We start from the raw sequence: 13,166 nt of genomic DNA on the forward strand, positions 1-13,166 counted from the left end.
CCCTGACTACATGCGCGCGTTATCTGGGAGCACTAATCTAAAATGTTCTAACGTGAGTTGCGTGGGTATAGAGTATGGACGAACATCGTCGCTTAAGAAACTCGAATGCCTACGCCTTTCTCACATGTGGTCAGCCATGATGAATCGGAGAATCCAAGCGATTTCGACGATTTTTACGCGTATAGTTTGCGTAACTTGTATGAACAACACGAGATTGCCAAGACCTGTTTAGGTCATCAGCATAGAACTCCGCTATCTTTGGACGTATTTATTTCGTTCAAATGTTATTATTGTTATTAATAATAGGTAGAGAAATTGTACACATCTTCCTCTGTGTGTACGTATACATTTCAGAAAATCTCAATTTTGAGATAATTTTACCTAAAATATATCGGATAACATAGGGAATAATTTATTCTCTGATGATAAAAGACAAATGCTTTAATGAGTCATGCTCTGTTTATTCGCGGTTTATATCTGATCAAAACGTACACTGACACCTTTAGCTAACTAAAATTAAGATTACCCAATTAGGCAGGAAATCCCCTGTTACAATTCTAATTAGGAGAAAACACTTCTGATAAGAGTCGCGGGTTCTATGTAAAATGAGTTTGAATAAGATTATAACGAAAATAGAATAAATTATTCTATGTATGCACAGTAGTTCAATTTATGCGTATGAATGTAAAAGTTTGTTTCGAAGAACATATTATTAAAATATCAACATAGATAGGACAATATTAAAAATTGTATTCGATACGTTCTTCGCTTAATTCAGAGTAGGGCTTCGTTCTATAATACTCGTGACATGATAGTTTCCTTATTTCCTTAATTACCCTTAGGATGATAGATGAATCCGATCATTCAATTTACAAAGACAATGACAGAATTTATTGTTAGCCGGAATGCTTCCTCTGTTTGTCATTAGCATAAACCGACAATTGGATAAATGTTCGCAATGACATTACCGGCTATAAAATTTATTTTAATTTATTCAATCAGATTCCCAATCATAATTTTGATACGCGATAGATCTTTTGTCATACGTAAGGACTGATGAGATTTTCAAAAATCGAAAGTCGTAGATACTTTCTACTTCTCCTAGCGTTAACATCTAAATAAGTAAACGGATCCATAAATAATAGAAATAACTGTAAGGAAGGAAAGTTAGTGAATACCTCGATACCTAGTTCGTAATGGAGGGAGTACAATTCATTCATAAATCGTCGTACAAAAGACTACCTAGATTATACCGCTCTGAACCTTTCGGAAATCCCACGTGCTAGGTATATTTAAGTTGGGACGATCATAAACGAAATGGCACGTATTAAGGGTCAACTCAAACATCTACTTAATTACGGTTCACTACTAATTACGAAGCTGTCGAGTTTATAAGCTGCTTATTTAGATCTGAGTTTTTGTAGAAATAGTTTTTTTTCTTTTTTTTTATTTATTTATTTAAATTTTACAATTTGTCCAGTAGGACAAGTAGAAATAGTTGATGGTATATTACAGTATTGTACTCGATGCAATTTTATGCCCCATAGAAATAACGTGGATAAATTTTCGATTCAGTAATTGGAAAAGAATTAAAGAAAGATCTTTGTGTAAGAAAAATTCACATTTACTGTTGTTTCTATAGGTATCACAGGTAACAAAAAACTTAAATTACGCATCAATAACGTATATCGTTATCGGTAAAGTTCGATACAATATGGTATATGGTAAAGTGTTATTATTCTGTTGCAAGCTACAACTAAAAGTTTATACATATACACTACGATCCTAGTTCCAAATAATCCTTTTGGTTACATGGTGAGGTTACTTATCGCGGCGCTTCCACCAAATATCAAATCAACTCTAATTTACAGTTGTTCATACTCTCCTCTACTTTACTTATATCAATTCAATCATTCTATTAATTCCTCAAAATCGATGTACGTAATTTATATATATTATAAATTAATAAATTTTCATCGAACGCGTAAGGTGGTAAAGCACGTAGCGTCCGTTGGATGATTCATTTTTGGACTTATAAACAATAATTAGCAGGTTAAAAGTGAAAGGTGTCTAGGAAGGGGAGCAACGATAGACAGGTGAAGAGTCTCATAAACTACATACGTCCAACTGCTGCACCGGATCTTACGCACCTTTAACTCGCTACATGCGCTTACGTTTCAGCTGCGTGAAAAACTAAAATTAATCGTGGCAATGGGTGTCCTCAACGGAAATAGTTTCACAGCAAGCTGCAGCAGCGTGTGAACGAGCAGGTTGTTTAAAATAATTACTGTCCACTAATTCAAAATAACGTTAACCTCTATTTTCAGAATGTCTCGAAGATAAATGTTTTAAAAGTACCGAATATCCTATTTGCCAATAACAAACTATCTCTTCTGAACCGTGCAATTATCGTAGATGCAATATCTTTGTAAATAGCTGCACGAATGATAAAAGTTTGAGCTGTGGTCTATTTCACTCAATGATAAATCGAGAGATTTTGTACTTGAAGAACGAAATTTGGGTTGCAAAAGTTATAACGCGTTGATCGTAATCAGTGGGAGCAGACTGTCCTTAATTTCGACTTTGATAAATTCGACAAATCCGTTTCAACGCGTCGAAAGAACAAAATGCGAATAAAGTATTGCAATTGAACGACTGCTTTTAAATTACGTAACTTGGTGAATACGTATCCTTCGTTCGCTTCGGATGTAAATGCTCAACGATATTCGTTACGTCAATAACGGGAAAGTTTTAATTAAAAACAGGGAAATATCAGTGTAAACATGTCGTAACGATCGAAAAATCGCTCGACGAGACTTTAACGTTTCTTCGACGAAGCAATACTCGTATCGTTGAATTTTCTGTCGTAGTCCTAAATTACATTTCGTAACGCAATGTGTCATAAGAGACTGAGACTGAGAGAGAAAGAGAGAGAGAGAGAGAGAGACTCCTTACCAAACTCCTTACCTCCTTACCTTCTTGACCTGTCCGCATTGAAAGATTTTTCGTGCGGTCCTTTCTGCGCCATTAATATCCTTTGTAACACCGAATTATCGATACACGTCTGAAAAAAGCAGGAAAGATACATAATATTATTCATGCGATAAATAAATTTGTAGGCGATCGAACAAAACTTTATTAATAGATTGTACGATCATTTATGCGTCGATAACTCGCATTTATTAGAAACAATCATTTGGAATTTTCTATCATCAAAAAGTAGAATTAATATTAATTAAAATGGCATAAACTGAATATTATTATAAAATAAAAATAATTTCAAGAAATCATAGAAAGACGATCATGTTAATAAATCAGTTTCTTACACTAAATATTCCCACACCTACGATACTATCATGATGCTCATTTATTCTAAATAATAACTGCTAACGTTTAACGGTTTAGCCTCTAGCGAGAATCGAGATTATAAGTTTATTAGATCTAAGACGTACATAATCGCAAATTATTACGGTGTATCGTGTAATTTAATGGAGTGTTATAGCTGAATATCTTCATAAATGGTGAAGGAGGAACGTTAAAAGTCAGATTCATTGTTCTACGCTATATGATGATTCTACGACGCCATATGATGTTTATTATGCACATTTTGATATTTATTGTTTTGGATTCGCGTAATAGAAGATTATTCTAAGCAGCCATTGCTTGCAAGAAAAAGTCACTGTGTCGACATTGTTGCAACTGTAACTGTTTGCAAAGATAGACACAATATGTGAAATTCCTCGATACCATAATATCTAATTACTGTATATTTTGTAATTGACAGAACTACATAATAGACCAGTAGTAAACAAAACTATTAATACGATTATGGTAAATAATATAAAATTGAAAATTGTAACAAAAAAAAAGTATGTAAGAAAGATTATGAAAACGACGGAAAAGTGTGTTTTTATGAAGTTTCTTCTTAATAGTTTACCACTAATACTAATATCTTGGAGAATGACCAGTCGCAATTCTGAGGTACCAAAGCGAATTTACATTTTATCTGTATTGCAGATACGGTTAATACGGTCTTTCGGGCTGGCCACACCTAGCACATCTCTTTCGTCATCGATATTGCATCGAACTGTACACTCGCCATAATCCACGAACCAATCAGTCAAGGCTGTTTGGATCTTGCAAATCATCCACAAATTCAAACTAGCAAACAGATACAATAGGGTTTAACCTCCTACCTAGGATTTAAGCGTTTACCTGGGAATTTGAAAAAGCTATTAGAAATTAGGAACTTTTAGAATAGTGTTTCAAACGAACGCTATTACGTGGGTTAAATATCTGGGGTTCTACTTGATACGACGGACCAGATTCGCAGGCTGAAGAGGCACTACCCGCTAGACCTAAACACTAGATTCAATTAGCTATCTAAATTAAGTAATATTCACTTATTTATAACACTTACTTATAAATTATACTTATCTATAATAAGTACTAACTTATTATAAATAATCAGCCATAATCACTGCGCCACGCCAGAAAAATTACTGAAAATTCTCAAAGCGAGAATTGATTGTAATTTTAATAAATAAATAAAAACAAAAGAAAAAAAATATCTGGGGTTCCACGTTATTAATTGGAAGTGTGATATATACTTCCCTGAGCGATAATGAGATGCACTTTTCTAGCACTAGCTGATCGTATCTAATAAGCTTCGACTCAACATTCACCTATTCGTTTGTCATTGTATGCATCTATTGCACCTACATAACTGTGCATCTAAAATTTTCTATGATGCGCCAATGCACCATGGAGAACTGCTGTTCTCGGGGCTTTATGTACATATTATTCGATCGTCTCGTTAAACGTTATAGAACCATTATTTCGACGCCTCGAAAAATTCTCCATCTTTTACCGTTTGCATTGTCAATTTGAGAAATTTTTATGTGCCTCCGCATTTGATTCGATTCGTGTTCAATGCGTTTCGTTAAGAACCGAGCACGGTTGTTCCATCTTGCACGTCAAATTTCAATCCGCGTAATAATACTTCGTTAATTCATTGTGTTCGACATCAGATAAGATGTCGTCTATTTTAAATAGTTTGCGTTGAAGAACTCGGCAGGTGACATAGGTAAAACGTGAGAAAGATTATATCACCGATCACATTTTTACTAGGGAGACCTACCAAACGCCTTTCGTGTAATCCTGCAAATCTAGCATGCTGAGTTTCTATAATATCGTCTTCGAAAAATTATCCTAATAAAAATAATCGAATATACCGTTTATTGATCTTATGTGTACTATGCAGAGATTTCAGTTAATGTGAAATGTTCGTGTTTTTAAAAAATATTTTTAACGAATCTCTTCTCTCTAAATTTTATGGTTGTTGACGAGTGTTTTAAATATACATTTTTGGCACATGACGGATTTGGATTTTGAGTTAGGTTTTGGAGGTCCGCAACAATAAAAGATTATTTATAAGGAGTCCATGGTAAACAAAATCGTAAGGAACCGTTGATCTATACGAACCATTAAATTTTCAACTCTCGAATATGCAATCGCTATAACAGTTTATTTCTTTATAAAATTATCTACGGTAATTGGTCCTATTACCATTATCTGATATATGTTATCTGTGCTTATTCCAGAGATTCGGTTGTCGTTATAACATTCGATTCTCTCGTTTTATATCCCATAGCAGTAATTGTTCTATCGCGCATACCTCCCGACCGTAGGCATATTTGAAAGTATTATTTTATACAACGATACCTAATCGATACCTATATTATTATATATATTATCATATGTATTATAAACGATACCGATATCTAATCTTGTGTCTTAATCTTGCTTAAAAACAGATTAACAAATTTTATGAAGTATTACCATTAACCTGCACTAAGAATAAACCATTGTGAAAAAGTTCGGATGAATTTTAAGCGTAACCGTTAACGGTGATTTAGGATATCCAGGGTCCCAAATTTCTTGAACCGAGTAAATCTTGTGGACATATTGTTTTATGAATAAAGCGTAGAAGCATAGTTCGTAGATGTTTCTAGGAAGAATACTGGCAATAAAATTTAATTGTTGTACTTGTACAACTAGATAATTTCCGTGTTACGATCCTAATCAAACAAATTTCTGCCGTTTTCAAGTAACGTTTTCTTACACATGTCCGAGAATATCAACACTAAAATTTGTAACTTAGTGATCATAAAATCTCAATTATATAAATTATAAACTAATTGAACTTTTGTATTTCATATATAATAATTTTCATTTTCGAAGTACGATTTCATAGGGAAGTAGCGCATCTTTGTAGAGCATACCAGTGCAACCCTTTGAGAAACGAATTTCAACGAACTTCCATTCATTCTTAACAATGCTAAATATAACCAATCGTTTCACGGTCGAGTGGATCCTTATATTCTCTACCGGACAACATCCCGGAGAAGCGATGCCTGAAGCGCTTTTTCGAAGTCATCAGGGTCTAACAACCTTATCTTCCTATACCTTGATGGCTCTCTATTCCGTTATACTTTTGGTATTAATCATTTTTCTCCTGCAAATTGAAATTTGGACGTGCTAAAATCTCTCATTCTTGTCTGTAGGAGTAGCTTAATTAGTTCATGTATGACATCGAATTTTAAATTTAACATGGTTGAAACTTCCCTTTACGATGAAAGCATATTTCTATAATGTAGAATAAACCCTTTGTATCTATCATAGAAATATTTTGTAACAAACTAATTCTTTATCCAATAAACAAACAAGATAATTAATGCAACAATTTTAAAAAGTTAATGTTATAAAATTTAAATAAACTTTAAAAGCTTATTAGATAGCCTCGGATCGGCCCGGTCTTACAGAACATGTCAACGATTAACTTTGACTTAAAAACTTCTTTGTATTACCCTCTAATCCTATTTATTCACGTTTAAGTAGACAAATTTTGCGGGAAGGAAGACGTACGACAAATGGTAGGTATTTAGATTAAAACGAAGCCATTATATATTACTTAATATGTAACTTTCAACTGCCAAATATGAAAATGTGTGATTAAAGTAGGTTTGTGAAATTAAATGATCTACTAATCTATCTAAACAATCTACCGTCTAATAATTGTCGATAATATAAAGAACGTTAAAATATATCATCTCCATTCATTCCATTCAACGAACGCGAACATCGCATAAAGGAACGTTATTAAACTCCTTCAGAAACTATTGTGGACTCCCATGAAGCTTTGAGGCAGAACCCCCCGAAACGGAAGACGCTATTGTGCAAGGGCGCGTTACATTTTTCGACCAATAGTTGTAAGAGCGGTGACCGGAAAAGAAGACAGGCCAAAGGTGTGGCATACACGTGTACATACCCGTGTATTAGGATACGAGTAGGTCATTTAATTGGCAGCTCCTCGAGCCGTTTGCGCGTGCCATATGCGGCGCGGCCTCTTTAAGGGCCCCCGCGGCTTCCCCTGGGGACGTTCCCGTCGCGTCGTCATCGTGGATCTAGTTCTCCAGAAAAATTCGCGTTCAATGGCACTGAACCGTGAAAATTTAATGTCCTGTTTCTTCATGGGGGCAAAGAGGGGTATACTGTTACTGCACAATATGACGGAAATAGGATATCCAGGATCTGTGCAGACATTCGTTGAATTTTAAACTCGAGTGACTGGAAAAAAGCTAGCTGCGCGAATTCGTGGCTGACCTATCGATGTTACTCGTTTGTTCTATAAACTCGACAAAGTTGGATCATACGTTAAGTATGGATAGAATGCTTTTAAGTTGATCGATGAAAATTATATATACTATCTTAATGTTTCCTTGTATATTGCAATAGAAAGTATTCGTAGAAACATTTTTTCTAGCTTTGTTCATGAGATATACATTTCTATAATCGCAATCGATATTCTAACACGAACGTTAAACATTTGATCTTTACCATTCGACACTCGGACATTCGATATTCGCAGATTACTCACTCCACATCGCATACCATAAATGTAATCAAATGAAGACAAAATAAATACAGCAATCTAATCGCTCGTAGATTACGCTAGATTGAAACTCAAATCGTCTAATTATTTAATTACTACATAGAAGATAAATACAATGTTAACATAATTCAATGTTTCATATACATTTTGAGAAAAACGAACATCAAAGTATTTATAAGTTTATGAAAACAAACTATTTAATACTATACTGACTATGGTTAATCGATGAATAATTTTATATAAAATCTAGTTACACTGATACGTTAAGTACGCGATCGGTCTAAGGGTAGAAACTCGGTAAAAGGTGTTGACTATTCTAAAGATAGAGACTGAGTAGTCTTTTGTAACGATGTTGTGGTGGAAGAAAGCTAGGGGTGGGTGTGTCTAAGGCCACGAGATGAGCTGATTCGTTAAGGAAAATTTTAGTTGGAAAAGTGGGGGTGATAGACGTTGCCTCCGATTGGAGCATAAGAACCCTGATGGATTAGAAAGCGTCTTAGCCGCCCATGAGAGAAAATTGCTAACGGAAAATACCGAACGTGAGAAAACTATCTTTCTGTATCTTCTCGTAGTAAACGAAATGTAAATATTTTTTTTTTTATTTATTTATTAAAATTACAATCAATTCTCGCGTTGAGAATAAAATGTAAAGATCACTGGAAATAGAAGAAAATGCTTGTTTTTGGCCCGAAGGACCTTAACTATAAAAATGCCAAGATTTATGGTGGGTCCTTAAAACTATCGAGGGTAAGGATGCGTAGACATCTGGATGCCATCTTGCCCTCGGTCTATGGCCTGGTCTATGTGGATTGAAATTTGGTTTAATGTTACAAGGCACTTACCCTTGCCTTCGCAGGAGGGCCATTCCTTTCCGTGACCGCACAGTACGGCGAGCGAATGATATTATATCGAGTCGGATATCAGCTGAGCATATTTGAAATAACAACAATGAAGTGCGGTTTAAATTGTATAATTACGAAATATAGAATATTGTAAAATGCATATTCCTTACAATCTTTTTAATCTTATTTCAATATCGCATGCATGACATTTTGTAGGAAAAGAGTATAATTATTTAGAAAGTTACCGCCCTGTTGGATTTCGATCCGGCGGTAACATGCAAAGGAAAATATTTAAAAAGTTATTCCAATCGAAGATGGCGGCAGTTTTCTAAAGAAAATTAGACAGTTTTCTTTAGAAAGAAACGAAGAGAGAATGTTCAGTCGATTTACTAACATTATTTTAAGAAATGTGGATCTCGAAAGCTTCACAAATTGTTCCTCCGTCTCTAGACTTACTGACCTCAGCAAGATAACGATACTTATCGTGGCACCAAGCGTACACCGCGTGAAACGATTTTTTGACAGAAAGAAAGGATCTCTCGTTCCCGGAGCAGCATGGACGGTACTCCGTAGTAAATTTGATTGTTCTGAGGGAAGGCGTTCGATTCATTTTGTGTAACATCGCAAGGAACAAATAAAATATCTTATTGTCTGAAGAATTTGCACGGCGAATGCTCGCTGATGAAACCTTCTCTCGAGCAGAAACCAGTTGTCTTCTGTAACAATACAATTGTGACATTAGAATCTACTCGCGAAAATATCCTGCAACCGATACTTATCACTTCACAAATAAATACCGTAAGCCCGCTTTCGATTATACTTTCTATTGTATTTTTAGATAGCATTGTTTAGACGTGAAACAGTTTATGAATAAAATACTTGAGTTTAGGTTTTTCATTATTTTATTGTTATTTCGTTAAAAGATTTATGATCGCGTTATCGCAAACGTACAATTACGAAATATAGATTACATTTCTTACAAACTTGAGTACTAAATCTTACATAACTCTATAATAAATAATCAGATGTGCGTGTAACGTAAATGTGATTTATACAGAAACGACGATTAAGTAAAAGTGATGCCACAAGTTTTCATGACACACGCGAAGAAGAGAAAATTATTTCCAATAACTTTCTATGGATTCATACACGATCGCTTGTGTAATTCCAAAGAAAATACATATACGATCTGATGTTAGGAATAATACATAATATCATGTTAAAGCTTACTTGACATGGTTGTCTCGTTATAAATGTATTATTGAAAATTTCTATCGTCTGCAACAAAGCAAACATTTCCTATGATAAGGATAAAAAATTAGAATAGCGTAAAGCTGACGCAGCTTCAGATACTTAACACTGCAATGATAATGTATACATATATATGTAAATAAAAAAACCTTACCGTATCGTCAAAATTATGGCTATAATTATGATGTTTTACTAGCATTATACTTCATCCTTATAAGTAAGGAGATTATAATAATAATAGTCCAAGGAGACACACTTACGTTTCATATTTGCAGTTTATATTTTAAATACATAATTACGGAAATAATTATTTTCGTATGACAAAGAAAGTGCTTAGGACTTAAGAAAGAGAAACATGTATCTGTACACGATAAAAAAATCTCTTGAATACAATGGGCTTCTTGGAAAATCAATAAAATATTGCGGTCGCGAATCTTCTCTAAGAGACGACGTTGGAACACTTATCTTAATACTAGCTTCTGCCTAGAAAAGAATACGTCTACAGCTCGAATGGATGTGCGAGTAGGAGAAATAAGCTGCCATTCCCACGGCTGAACGCTGCGACCACTTTCGCTATTATCCAACATTATCCATCGTATTACGAAACATGTAATAGGTACGTGTTTGTAAGATATTTTCAATCGGATGGTTCATTCGATTTACAATCTTCTTAAGTCATTAAACTACATATACACGTTCCTTCACCGTTTGCAAATTTCATTAACCGCCAATCGATCGAGGTAAGGTACATAAATGTGAAGAACACTTTGTTTCGTAAACGTCAAATTATTGAACGATGATAATAAAAAAATTCTCTTTTATTCTTTTCAGTATCTGTAAAATGCGTGTCACGTTTAATTCATCTATTAAGTTACCCAGCAGTCTTTAAATTAGATCGCAAACAAGATCGAAACGTCGATAAAATGCAATTTACTTTGGCAATTCACTTAATCTAAGCTTCTAAGGGGATGAAATAAATGGTATGAAATACATATATACGCGCAACGTTTCCATTCTTCCAAGCCATAAGACATCGGTAATTATCGTTGAAATCGACAGATAATGTTCCGACCTCGCAGTGGTCGTCACAGCAATGAAACGACGATAGTTTATCCCAAAGTTCCTTGACTGTTATAGCGTCGACTGGAATAAAATAGAATCCATTACCGTTAGCAGTTTTATACCAGAGTAAACTTCAGGAACGATATATACGTGCAATATAGGTACCTTTGGCGTAGTCGTACGCGTTTCGTTTCACCTGCGCCCTTAAACGCAAGAAACAATTCCGCCAGTTTTCTTAGCCCTCGTCGTAAACTGTAATAGCAGTATGTTTCAGCACGGTGCACCTGAACAGAACGGAAGACCGCGCCGTGCTCCGATCATCGTGAATCCAGCACCTGTTTCCGACACCTGACGCATCAAGCCTCGCTCCTCCACAGGAGATCACTAGTCCTACAAAGGAGATCATCATCAATTACCGTCCCCGCGGAAACATTGCCACGAAAGCACCTTGCCATTTTACTATTTCATTCCTGGTTAAGCTCTGAATCAATATCGTATCAGTGTTAAGCAAAACGCTAATGGAAACCTGATGTTGACATTTGTATCGGCTCTCGGTTTTTAAACGGGATATGTCTCAGCTAAAAACCGATCGATACCTACACAGACACGTGACCAAGATGTCCATTGTAAATAGATTTCCCCAAGTAAAGGTTCTGCTCGATCAACAGGTGTCCCATTCTAATTTTGAAAAGGGCGTTGAGGAAGTTCGAAAAACAGATAAAATACGATGGTTTTATCGAGTCTTTGTTGCACGAATAGTATTTGAAATTACAATTACCTAGATTGATCATAAGTTCGTGCAACAATGACTTTTGAGCTCCTTAATTTTTCACTCAATAGATCTGCCTGTTTTACATTATATATACAAATATCAAAGAAGATATAATTTGAGAAGTTAAATTTGTTATTAGGAAAGTTAACCGTACAAACGTTAAAATATTTAAAAAGTATAATCATCTAAGTCGGCGGTTTCCAACCTTTATGCTACTACGCCTCCCCGAAAAAGAAACTTATTTAAATAGATATAATAATATAGACACGTTTTAAATAATAAAATCTTTATTACAAAAAAAACTGAAAACTACAATTAACACAATAATAACAAGATTTTCCTATATACGTGCGTACGATATGAAGTTTTATTTATTTGTAGATATTATGATATGAAAATTTATATGTTATTAAAAAATTTTGATGCTTCCCTTAGGAGGCGCACCTCCCAGGTTGAAAACCGCTGGCCTAGGTACATATGTAGGACTTACAATTAAAGTATTCGACACATCCTTTATGGTATGCAATCATTTACATTCATGTTAAACAGGTTGCATCTATGGGCGCAGAATGTCGTGAAGCGATGACGATAAGTGATGTGTGTGTGGATAGCACTTTTTAAACTCCTAACATCAACTGTTTTCTAAACACAATTTTATAGAAATATTAATAAATTCTTATAAAGAATTAAGATTCTTTTCTATAGTGTAATTTAACATATAATTTTATTATGTATAGCACATATCCGAGGATATTCTCCTTTCATAGGTTCAATTAAATCAGACAGTTTTAACAAAGAAATTCTTTATTTATTGTGATGTCTAAATTAAAGTACAGAAACCATAAATTAATGTAATCATATTTTATTTATATTCATTATATATTTATAAGTATTATATTTTGGTTTCTATGTTTCTATTTTTATAGCTGTTATAGCTCCGTAATAACATACTATTGAAGTTTTTATGCTTATTATCCGAGGGTACCTGAAAATGAAAATATTTATTATAACCACTATACGTGTTGCTCAAAAATTAATTCATAAACTTTCTAGTTTTAATATTATACAATATCTAAAAAGTTAATTTTTTGTTAACAATGCGATTTTCCTGTCCATTTCGTATCTATCGTTTTTTCACAGTTGTAATATTTAAATGCTACAAAAACATTTTCCATTTTTTTCCGAGCAGTGAAAGTTACAGAAAAACATCATACATTAATTTAAAATTTATTTAGAACGATATTTTTGTAAATTGATAATTTGATATCCTATCAGGAATGATAAT

This window comes from Bombus bifarius, unplaced genomic scaffold, assembly GCF_011952205.1.
Source record: "Bombus bifarius isolate JDL3187 unplaced genomic scaffold, Bbif_JDL3187 scf7180000008214, whole genome shotgun sequence".
Lineage (NCBI taxonomy): Eukaryota > Metazoa > Arthropoda > Insecta > Hymenoptera > Apidae > Bombus > Bombus bifarius.